This window comes from Dipodomys merriami, unplaced genomic scaffold, assembly GCF_024711535.1.
Source record: "Dipodomys merriami isolate MVZ:Mamm:240054 unplaced genomic scaffold, mDipMer1.0.p SCAF_2, whole genome shotgun sequence".
NCBI lineage: Eukaryota > Metazoa > Chordata > Mammalia > Rodentia > Heteromyidae > Dipodomys > Dipodomys merriami.
The window spans coordinates 7,824,408-7,836,562 of NW_027203381.1; the positions used below are offsets into that span (position 1 = coordinate 7,824,408).

A 12,155-nucleotide genomic window follows, 5' to 3' on the forward strand; every position below is an offset into this window, starting at 1 on the left:
TTTTCCTGAGTCGATATGATTCAACACTGAAGACATGATTTAACCCTGAAGAAACCTTACAGTTGTCTTTAGAAGTGCAGTACAATTGTTTGATTAAAAAAAAAAAAAAAACACAATGCCTAAGTAAAAATTCTCAGCCCATTAGGAAAAGAAGGAAATTTTATTAATTTGATGTGCAAAAAGTATCAGCAAAAGTTCTCGAACTTGTACTGCCCTTTTGATTTTTTTGGTTTGTTGTCGGGCTTGAACCAGGCTTGGGCATGGTCCCTCAGCTCTTCCGCTCAAGGCGAGTGCTCGACCACCTGAGCCATAGCACCACTTCTGGTTTTCTGGTGGTTAATTGGAGATAAGTGTCTCACAGACTTTCCTGCCTGGTCTGGCTTTAAACCATGATCCTCAGATCTCAGCCTCCTGAGCAGCTAGGATTACAAGCGTGAGCCACCAGCATCCGGCTTTGTACTGTACTTAAGGGTGAAAGAAGCATTCATCCTAAGGTTAGCAGCAAAGCCAGAATGTCCAATTCTGCCCTTCCACCCAGCAATCCACAGACATGAGAGAGATGCGGAGGAGGACGTGTGGTGGATAGCTCTGATTTCAGATGTTTGTGTTTTTTTCACAAAGCATGTGTACTTTTTATTTAAAATTCTAAACTCAGGAAGGAATATTAAATTTAATTTGGCATATTTAGAATATTTAATTTAATTTAATTTTCGGAATTTAGTATTCTCTTTAGGTTTTGTTTTCATCCTTTTTTGTGTCCTCACAGATATTGTAGCAAAAAAAATCTGAAGCTGTAGCAAAAAAAAAAAAAATCTGAAGCAGGTGGCTTTTGGGCCAGCTCCACACTAACCAGACAACATTTTGAATCCCAATTCACTCATCATTAAATCTAAACTATTTGCTCACATTTCTCTTTCATCCCAAACCCAGACTGCAATAATGTCAAGACAGGAGCCGTGTCTTACACATCGATCAGTGTCATTAGTAACCAACACATTGCCTGGCAAATAGTAGTCACTTAATACGTGTTTAAGGAACCAAATTATTTTGTCAATTTCAGGCACCAGTACACTAAGCAATATAGGCAGGTTGAAACAAAAAGCCAACTAAAGCTGAAAAGCCCAACTAAAAAGGTAAAATAAAAGAGCACTAATTCACTAAAATCTGGCAGCAGCAGAACAAAAACAACTTACCTTTTGCCCATTAACTGGACTAAACCAAGAGGCTGCTTGGAATATCTGACCAAGAGTAACTGTGACCTTTTGGTAGAAGAAACATTAAGAAAGCCCAAATGCCATTCAGTTCTGCCATCCCAGCCTAGGCTGGTCCTTTGAGCGATCATTTAACCAATAATCAGAACACATGGGGGATGCATCCCCACCCCTAGTCCTGCCGCTTGAAAAGTGAGGCCACAGCTAATGAAAAGAGAGGAGAGCTGGGCTGCTCAGCTCAGAGCACTCGCCTAGGGGCAGCCAAGGGAAACAATGAGTTTGTTTCCTAATGCAGCTACATCTTACCTTCATGGGTTTAAACCGAAGAGGAACAGAAAATAAATAGCACATCATTTTGCATTTTTATAATAAGTTTGAAACTAAACACTAGGAAACCTTGTCAGCCCCTGCTAAGCTGATTCCAATTAAGGCTTCTGGCAGGGTTCCAGCTGTTTCACTCCTCAAATAGCACAGAACATAACAAGGTTTATGAAGCATTCAAAAGTCAAATACCCTATTAACATAAACATGTAGCGAAATCAACTCTTCTACCAATTTTCAGCTTGCTTTCTTCCTTTCATTCCGGGTGGGCTGATAGAAGATGCTGTCGGCTTCCTTTGTGAAGGCTTTTGTGGGTTCTCTAGAAAGAAAAGCAAGACTTCGTTTTGGAGAAGGGATGCTCTAACCTCAGGCTCCAACACACAAAGACATTTCTATTGGAAGGATTTCCTTCTAATACTAATTTTGGGACCAAGGCTCAGCCTTGTACTTTGCATTGCAGCACTGAATCTACCAACAAGCCAAGGAAGAGTCAATAGTTCAGGCTGACACGTGTATTGTTCTGATTCATAGGAAGCTCCTGATCGGCTTGGAAATGGTTTTGTTCATAAGCCGCCATTGCTCGATATTTAATGAAGCTAAGGGTTATTTCCTTGGTCACAAGAGTCAAATAAACTCCAAATGGAAGGATATAGGTAGGTAAAATGTTTAAAGTGAAAGACAAAACAAGCAAGAAATTGAAGCAATAAGTTTTTGTACAAGCTGAGTTCAAGAAATAAGGAAGAAGGTCACTTTGTCAAAAGCCAGCACCCTTCTTGACCTCTGCTCCAAAAGGTGATTACCGAAATGAAACTGGGTCTCTCTGGATAGCATCCTAGATATGTCTTCCTCTTACCATACAATTCAGTGGCTTAGAGAAGCAACTCACTGGCTAAATGTACTATATTTTTGTCCAGCAGTAATCTGTAGAATGTGTCTCTCTCATAGAATGTGAAAATAGATTTACTAATAAAAATAAAAGCTGTGTATAACTGCATGTGTGACTGCTTATAAAGTAAACATCAATGAAAATGTGAATATTTAATACACCTATGATTATAACTGCACTATCAGGAATTATTCATTCTTTTGCTAAAAAAATTAAATGAGAACACCATTCTGAGGTTTTAATTTGCTACTGGAATATCCACATCAAAATACAGATATATTCTCATGAAAATAATCTGGTGTGTCTTTAGATGAATACACAAGTATAACTGACACATTTTTAATCAATAAATTTGTTCTTACTGAAATACAAATAAAACAAATAACTTAAAAGCTTACCCCCAGTGTTTTTTATGATTACCTTCAAGTTGTACAAAGAATTGCCATTTTAACAAAGCAGTTTATGAATAGAATACATCTTGATCAATACCATTCCTTTCAACATTTTCTCCCATTCCTCCCAACCCAACACTTCTTAAAGTTTTTTTTTCCATTTCTCCCAGTGTATCTCTACTAAAATTTACTATTTATACTTTTTCTCTTTAAGAACTAATTTTCCTAATCCTGGGTAAATCTATATTCAATAATCTCATGGTTAATTTATTTAATAAATATTCTTAATTCCATTGTATCCTGAGCACGCTACTAAGAAGTAAAGATTCCTTAGGAACTCAGGGAACATGCAGGCTAGGAAGGAGACAGTCACAGATCTGTCCATAAGTGACAAATGGAAATGTGAAGTTTTATCCTAACTATAATAGCAGCACCCAGGACAGCAGAAAAACATCCTGGCTAGACATGTACAATGCAGTCACACACCTGGTCTTTCATCCATTCTTACTCAACAGTCACGTGTCTGGCTACGTTTCCTTACCCTTCAAATTCTCTCCCTGATAAAATGGGAACATGACATATCTCCATTAATTTCTTGAGTGTTCAATTATTTTTTTTTTAAATTTTTTTTATTGTAGAGATACTATACAGAGGGTTACAGTTACATGAGTGAGGTAATGAGTACACTTCCACTTCCTCTTGAACATTGTTACCCCCTCCATTGTTTTCCCCCTACGAGTGTTCAATTATTGTAGTGTCTGTGAAGTACTTTTAGAGAGCCTCCTGGTGCTTGATAAACACTAGTTTACCACAAACTAGATTGCTTGTATCAGTCCATGTTTCATTGGGGTAACTAAATACCTGAAGCTGACAAGATTGGGACAGTCTCAGTTTGGAAGACGAAGACTAAAGTCCAGGTAGCATAATGCTGATTCCAGCAAGGGTCACCTTTCAAATGACAAGAGTAAGGCACCACATCACCACACCGAAGGTCAGAAAGCAACCCAGGAGCAGGGCTGTTTGTAAAACAAGTAGATCTCTAGAGAGTCCCAGGGTCTCTTGAGGGTTTTCTATTTCCCTTCTCAGGTCAGGATTGTCTAGTGACCTAAGAACCTGCCATTAGGTCCCACCTTTTAAAGGTGCCACCACTGATCAGCACTGCCACACTGGAGACCAAGCTCCTGATACAAGAATCCATTAGGCACACACGGAAGCGCTAGCAGTGTTCTTCACAAGAGTAGCTGGGTTTGCATCACCAAGTATTTAAACAGGAACAAGAGGTTTCATCTCAACAAAAGCAGCAGAGAAAACAATCGTTATAGAGAGAATGGAGACAACAACGAATAGGCATATTTGGACAATGTAAAAGAATCTAGATGTATGTACCACCACAGAAAGTTGTTATTTATAAATTCACACACACACACACACACACACACACACACACACACACACACACACACACACACACACACACACACATACCAACAGCTCTTGTCCCATACTTCTAAGAAGAAAGCATCATGGGAAAAGCGCTGGCACTGTCTTTATTAATAAAGTTTGTTCTCTCATAGAGTGTATACTCAAATAGAATTAATTTTTCTAACACATTTCTGTTATTTGTAGAATTGTTACATTTAACTGTTTTCAGAGAAACCTTAATGAAGTTGTATTTCCCTAGTACACTGATTTTTGTACATGTATTCAATTAAGCATAAAAATGTCTAGAGAATTACATAATAAATACCCATCTACTTGCCTGCCCATAATTTGATTGCACCTAATAAATTGCATTTCACATTGCTATCCCTTATGTACTTGGGGCTTTTCCAAGTGTCATTTCCACTGCTCTCCAGCTCTGCAGGAAATGGTTAACTCAGCAGATTTGAGTTGTTGACACGCTGCACATTCTCAGGAAAGGCCTAGCTTTAGTTCTGGGTCTTTGGGAAGAAGAGTTCTGGGCTTTGCACTACTATACCTGATAAGAGTGTTTTGGTATTCCTGAGATGTGAGCCAAACTTTATGTTTGAACAGATAATGCATGTTAAAAATGTGCTTTATGGGAAGAATGTAGTGTTGATCTGGGGACACAGAACACCTGAAGTCATGTAGGCAGGTGCTCAGACATCTACCCAAAGAACAGATGAGATGAACATTAAACATGGACTCCAGCGGAAAAAGTCTCCACAGGGCACATGCCTGTTCATTCTGTTGACTTTCACCTGTGTCTTTTCTCTGTAATAAACTATTACCATGTTTGTTGGTGTACACCTGTAATGCCAGCTCTTGAGAAACTGAAGCAAGAAGACCGTAGTTCAAGGCCAACCTCAGTTACACAATGAGAACGTATCTAAAACAACAAATAAATAAGTAAATGAATATGCAAAGAACCCATAATGACTATAGATAGGAGCTTTTTTGGAGATCTGCATTCTTGTAACAAACAAATCAAGATCAAAATTATTTCTAGGTCTTTCCTTCCAAGTCACTGTTATGCAGGAATTTGATTGCAAGATGCAGAGAAGCCCCATTTTGAGAGATTGAATCATGAGTCTTTATTAGAAAGCCAGCAAATAGGTGCACAAGCTTGTGTCTTCCAAATACTTGCTGCCTAGAATGCACTTGATACTCTTAGAAAACTGAGCCATGGAGGTAGGTAGCAAAGTAGAGAAACAGTAGGAAAACAATCTCAACAAACAAGATCAGCTCCAGTGGAGAGTTGAAGAGCAATGTCACGGTGACCTGAGGAGAGTCAGGAGACACAGGCATGGCATGACGCAATGGTGGTAGAGATGGCGAGCCTTAAACAGGGGCAGGGGAAGGGGGCAGGGTCTCAGAAAGAGAGTTCAAAGAGTCTCCTGAGGTCATGGTACAGGAACCTAATGTCCAAGGCTCTGCCCTGCCTTTAGGAATTCAGGCATGTCCACCACCTGGGGGTGGAGATGGGACTTCACCTCTAAGAGTTTTCAGGAAGTCCCTCATCCATCAAGAAACTAGGATGAGGCCAGTGAGACCCAGTATCCATGTCTCAACATCCCTCCTCTGGGTTTATTATTTCCATATATTTGCAATAAATTTGTTGGTGATCATACTAAATACAGTAAAAGAACACATGCTAAAAACATACATGCAACCCTTTTTCACATATTCTTACAGAATTTGCTTTTATCATTTGTGTTGTGACAATAACACATATACTTCAAGTACATCCATTTTAATTTCTGCACAGTATTCTCCTGTTAAATCATAGGCCACAGCTTAATTATTCATGCTCTTATTGATGATCATTTAAACAACTTACATTTTAACTTTGTAGTAATATACCATGTGTATTCACATAAGTCTTCTTAATACATGTATGCAAGTAACTAGATTTTGCCTGATTCCTCTCCACATGGCGAATGCAATTTACCGTTCCACCAGCAATGTGTGAAAGCCCATATATGCCACATGCTAACTATTATCTATATTGTCAAACTGGCTTTGAAAACTGATGGCTATGTAACAGCATGGTTTTCATTTGCATCTATCCAGTAATAACAAACAAAAGGAAGTAACCTTCTATGTCTGTATTGACATTTTTGTGAGATTTTTGTTTCTGTCAATTACCTGTGTGTAATCCTTCATTTTCCTATTGAAGGGTTGGTTAGAATCTGTAAAAGAGCAAATCTTTATATATTCTCTACTTTAATCCTTATTGCTCACATCCAGAGAGTATTAACCCACTCATGTTGCTATCACGAAATGCCATAGGTCAAGTGACTTGAGAAATAAACATTTAGGTCTCCCAGTTACCAATAGGCTTGGCTCACGTGGAGGTGCTCTTCCTAGCCTGCCAATGAAGACTTTCTCACCGAGTCCTCACATGGGCAGAAGTGAGGTAGACTCTCCCTCATCTTGTTTGTTTTATGAACAGCTGTAAGTGAGTAATTCGACTGATTTCTGTCAACTCTCACAAGATTTCCAGCCTCTTACCAGGTCCTCAGACATACAACTTACTTTCAGGACAGAGCAGGGGCATGAATTTATTTCTATGTGGAAAGGCAGCTGTGTGCTGACAATAAAATATTCCTTGCTTCCCAAGAGAGTTGGAAGAAAGTTCAAATTTTAAAGTATTCTTTCTATTCATGCCTTGGAGACATTTTATTTGAATTTTATGGCAGTATAAAAATCTTTTTTATTTTTGACCAGATTATAATCTTCTCTGTAGTCTTATCTTGACCCATTTACCTTTGTAGATGTGTTGACTAGCTTCTGTATAGTGAATTTGATATGTATTTTTCACTTAATCTACTCAATTAGTTTAATATAATGGCTCCCTAGGGAAAGTAACTAGTAAGTGAGAAGTAAAGATTCTGACACGGGTGGCTCACACTTGTAATCCTAGCAACTCAAGAGGCTCAGATCTGATGATCACAGTGTGAAGCCAGCCTAGGCTGAAAAAATCTGTGAGTCTTATCTCCAATTAATCAGCAAAATCTGTAAGTAGACTCATTTGTAGAGAAAAAAACTCCAAGATAGAGTGGATCCCAGTATGGGCAAAAGAAGAGTAGGAAAATAAACATTTTTTACAGGTACCTAGTTATCAATTTCCACATTGTTTAAAAATCGTTTAAAAGACTATGCTTGACTTTTTTTGGTTTATTGTAGAATTCACATAATTTTCATTGCCTAAATAATATACAATAGTGGAAAAAGCTGAACAAAATCAAATACACACAATTTAAAGTTACTTGAAGACATACAGAAATAACAATGTTTGGTGAGCTGTTGTGTGCTCTTTTAAATTTCCTCCATATATTGATATAGGTGTGGATATCACCTTTTAACACTAGACTCATATTGTTCTAGCGTTGTTTTAACTTGATACATGATCGCCCCCTTAACACTGTGTACTCTTTTCTATAGCAGTAGTGCCCACATATATTCCATATTTAATGGTGTGCGATCTCATGTACCACATTAACTAAATCAATCCCACATTGTAGGAAATCCAGGTGGTTTTTAATTGTTTTGATATGTTAAAACCTTTTGACAAAATACTTTTATAAAATATATTCATAAATACATGATATTTTCAGAGGATAGATTCTACAAAGAAAGATTGCTAAGACAATAAGATTCCTTTTCTCCTTAAAATTTGACAATGAGTTACCAAATTACCTTCACAATAAAACGTATGCTCATTTTGGCAGCACATGTACTAAAAGTGGAACAAGATAGAAGATTAGCATGGACCCTGCCCAAAGATGATACGTAAATTCATGAAGCGTTGTATATTTTAATGGGTAAATGAATGAAAAGGAGAAATGGGGACAGAATGCAGTCAAGAATTCATTGTACATATTGCAAAGTAAGGGAATATATATATATATATATATATATATATATATAATATATATATATATATATATATATATATACAAAGTCTATACAGTACTTACAAAGTAGAGGAAAGAGTGGGTTGGGGTGGGATGGATGAGAATGTTGAGAGACATCATTCAAGACGCATTGTATTCATTGTATTCATAAACTGCTTTTCTAAATGGCAACTCCTTTGCACAATTATTTAAAGACAGTAAAAAAGAATATACAAAACTTACATAGTCATTTATAATTTTTTGTTTCACCCTTCCTAACAAAGACTAGATATTACCCTTCGCTTTCATGTTTGGAACCAGATAAGTGGGGGAAATGGCATTTTTACCTTTTATCTTTTTTATTATTTTCAACCCCCGACAAGGCTGATTATCCTTTCATGTGGTTATGAGCCAGTTCCAATTTTATACCAGGTTGATAATCTTTCCTTATGAATTTCTAAGAATATTACTTTTTCCCCCTGAGATGATCGTATGAGTATACATTTTCATCCAATGAATAAAATGATATTTTGGTAAAATTATGTATCCTTTTCCTTAAGGGGGACCCACTCCTGAAATTGCCTTCTGAAACATTTCAATAAGAAACCTCTGACAGAATTTCCTTCCCCTCAGCCCTCTTTTCTGTTGTCTTTTTCAAGGGCACATAGTGAGAACTGTGGACTCCTGTTATTTTCAAGATTAATAGACTCGGGGTGCGAAAGATGCAACATTCCAAGCATGAAGAGTTATTAACTAGCAGCAGCGTTTTGAGAAATGTTCTCACATTCCAAATGCTTCATTGCTTCATTGAATAGTGATCACGGGAAGCTCACGGCGAGGCAGATGTTTGCTTGCACATATTACAAATGCAAACAATTATTCCCAAGGTGAACGTCGAGGAATTTTTAAAAGCACACACAAAATTCTCTGATGAAAAGAAAGAAATGATTGCACTGAATTTGAAAAATGATCTCTGTCTAGGAGTTGTTCTTTCGATCCACGGCTACTGGGTAGTAAACACAAAATGTGTTGGATGATGAAATGAGAATTGAAAAACCAAAACAAGTGTGTCCACATAGTCGTTGCCCAAGCATGACCACCCTGAGAGAACAGTCTACATGCAAAACGTCATCTTGATCGAAATGGTAAATAGAACTTTGTCATATCACACAGCTGATATGGGACTTTGGTTTTGAGGTAGATGGGTGATTATTCTTAATTGAAGGTTTTATTTTTCATTCATCAGCTTGATAAGAACAGCAATCTCCCCAAACAGGAAAGATTCCAAACACACGTCATTCTAATATTTTCAGATTCTCAAAGTAACTGACTGTTATTCTTTATTCTGTGTTGCCTTAGACCAAAACACCAAAACAATTTTTTTCTCCAAATCCCAAATCAAGGATGATTTTGTTAAGAAAACAATTTTTAACTCAATAGGCAGCTTATGTTGCTTCTCTTCTTCATGTGACAAATGTTCATGCCTTGTGAAAGGAAATAAAGGCATGTTATATCAGAGCACATTCCACATTGGCCTCATACCATCGCACTTTGGACTAGCTATATTCCAAGGGCTGGAACGGAGAGAACATGCCACTTTTGTAGGTGAATTTCTGAAAGACCAAATAGACAGACAACTCCTTCTCTCATGACCGAAGCATCTCTTCCCAGTTCCTTGTTTTACTGTGCAGATTCTCCATCCTTATCTGATCCTTCAGCGGCACTCTGGGTTTGGGGCTGCAATGATGGACTCTCTCTGGAGCAAGTGGCATTTCTGTGTCCTCTGAGCCTCTGAGTCAGCTGACTTGCACACCCTCACTGCCTTTACCTCCCCAGCTGCTTGGGACTCAGCCCAGCTACTCTGGTCCCCAGGGAGCCTGACCTGCTGTGAGAGAAACTAGTAGAATCAGAGGACCAGCATTTGCCCATTTGAAAATATTAATTCTGTGATATTTTCACCTCACATTTTTATGAATTCCAAATTAATGTTGGCTTGACATAGTCCACTGGTGCATTTCAAGCACACACAGAACACCAAGTGAATTGTTATTACTCCAAGGGCTCAGAAAAGAATTTTAAATTATTAAATTATTAAATCAGGATTACAGGATAATAAAGGACAGTGCCTACCTTTAAGGATTTATATTCACACCTTGGAAATCCTTTGGGGGTAAATAGAAAATTATAATCATCCAGTATCAATGGCAGAATGATACCATTGCATCTAATCTTTGTTTCAGTTCTGCTGGTTGTAGCTGAGAAAAGAAAATATATTGAGTCCAGGACAATATTGATATTTTATGGTATTTTTCTACACCAGACAGGTCTGTTTCTGGAGGCCTTAGCCTCATGAGTCTTACAGCGACGACACTGTTTTGTTGCTAGTGGGGCAAGAGCCAGAGTTAAAACAATTTTAAGCCCTTTCTCTTAATTGCCTTAGTGTTCTCGGTGAAGCTCCTTAAAGTCTCTCATCCTTAGTTCCTTTGTCTTTAAAATGTAATGATTCCCTCACCTCAGGGTGTCATTTATGAGAATAAAATATGAGCAGGTGATATAACTAAGAGAAGTCGAGAATATTTGCACAGTCAAATGCTCATAGTGTTTCTGTTTTTATTGGCATATAGTAACCACACAAAGGGATTCTGCCATGATGTTTCCATATAGACATAGTACAAACTTTGATTCAATTCACCCCTCTAATACACCTTTTCTTCAGTTCTATTATAACTGGCCTCTGTTTGGTTGTTGGTTTCCAAGTATTTATTGACTAGTCTATTCTTTTGGGATGCTCTGGTATAAATTGACCCTAAAACATTGAAATGAGTTTGAAAAGATCAAGCTCCTGAGAGTGGGCATCAGGAACCTTCTTCTGTTCCTGGCTCCCAGCCATTCAGCAACACAGCCCTGCATCACCTGGCTGAGCCGCAGAGTGAATGCACCTTTGCCTTCACACCTCTGTGCTCCTTCTGAAATCAGGTTTATCACCCTAAATGGAATCATCAGACTGGTGATAGCCTTTTCTATTTCCCAGGCTGTTTAATTTATTCCACCTAACTAGCCATTTTTGCCCACAGGGGAAATTTATGAAAGAGCTCAAGGTTTGATCTTCCCTGTGGAGGAGGACAAAGGCGAAAAGTCACAGCCAGTGCTCCTGACTGGGGGCTACAGGAGATGACACCTGCAGAAAACTTAAGGATTAGTGGAGCACACATCTGAGCCTCACACTCCTCCATGCTAATGAAAATAAGGCATCGTGAATCATTTTCAAACTTGATTTTCATATGAAATCCTGATCTTTCTGTTATTCTTATTTTTTTAATCTCTCAGTTGCCTTAGCTCACATCATGCCTTAAGAAAATAAAAAGGCTTCTGAGTCAGGCAGTATTTATAACAGATGTCAGTTCACACTACGCACCCTAAAGAGATGCAAACTACACCCTGGGCAGCGAGAAATGAATACTTCCTGCATCCAAGGAGACAAACATGTCCAAAGGGCTACTCTAACAGATCTGACTCCATGCTTGCAAAGTACTCAAGATGATGCAACAACAAAAGGTAGATGTACATTTCAGTACCCTAGGAGTTCCTTTCTGTCAATCAATGGCAGAAATTTACTTTGAGGATATTACCTAAAGGTGTTTTTGAATCACTGGACATTTGGAGTCCTAGTTTGAAGCATGCATTTAATGGAAGAGAAATGTTTTAAAAAGCTTTCTAATCATTTGAAGTTGTTATTCTGAAAAATAACATTTCAAAGTAATAGAGCAATGCCTTGCAATTTACAGAGTTTGGTTGAAGCTTAGCCACCGTGGGTGAATTGTTTCACAAATGTATAGTATGGGCAACAAGAGAACAGAAGCCACCCTGCCCTTACACGGGCAATATCTCCTGCCATTGTGTGATACTTAATAGTGAAGAAATAATAATAAGAGGAAACGTCCCTTTCAAGGTTAGAAAAAACATATAATAAAATTCTCTGGAGTTA

At 38.0% G+C, this 12,155-nt stretch overlaps 1 non-coding gene across 1 annotated transcript; it reads left to right on the forward strand.

Moving 5' to 3' along the window:
• The first annotated feature begins 7,989 nt into the window (after positions 1–7,989).
• LOC138832642 (U6 spliceosomal RNA) lies at positions 7,990–8,094 on the forward strand. The gene has a single exon (XR_011373597.1). It is a non-coding gene; the product is annotated as a U6 spliceosomal RNA (small nuclear RNA).
• The last annotated feature ends 4,061 nt before the right edge of the window (positions 8,095–12,155 follow it).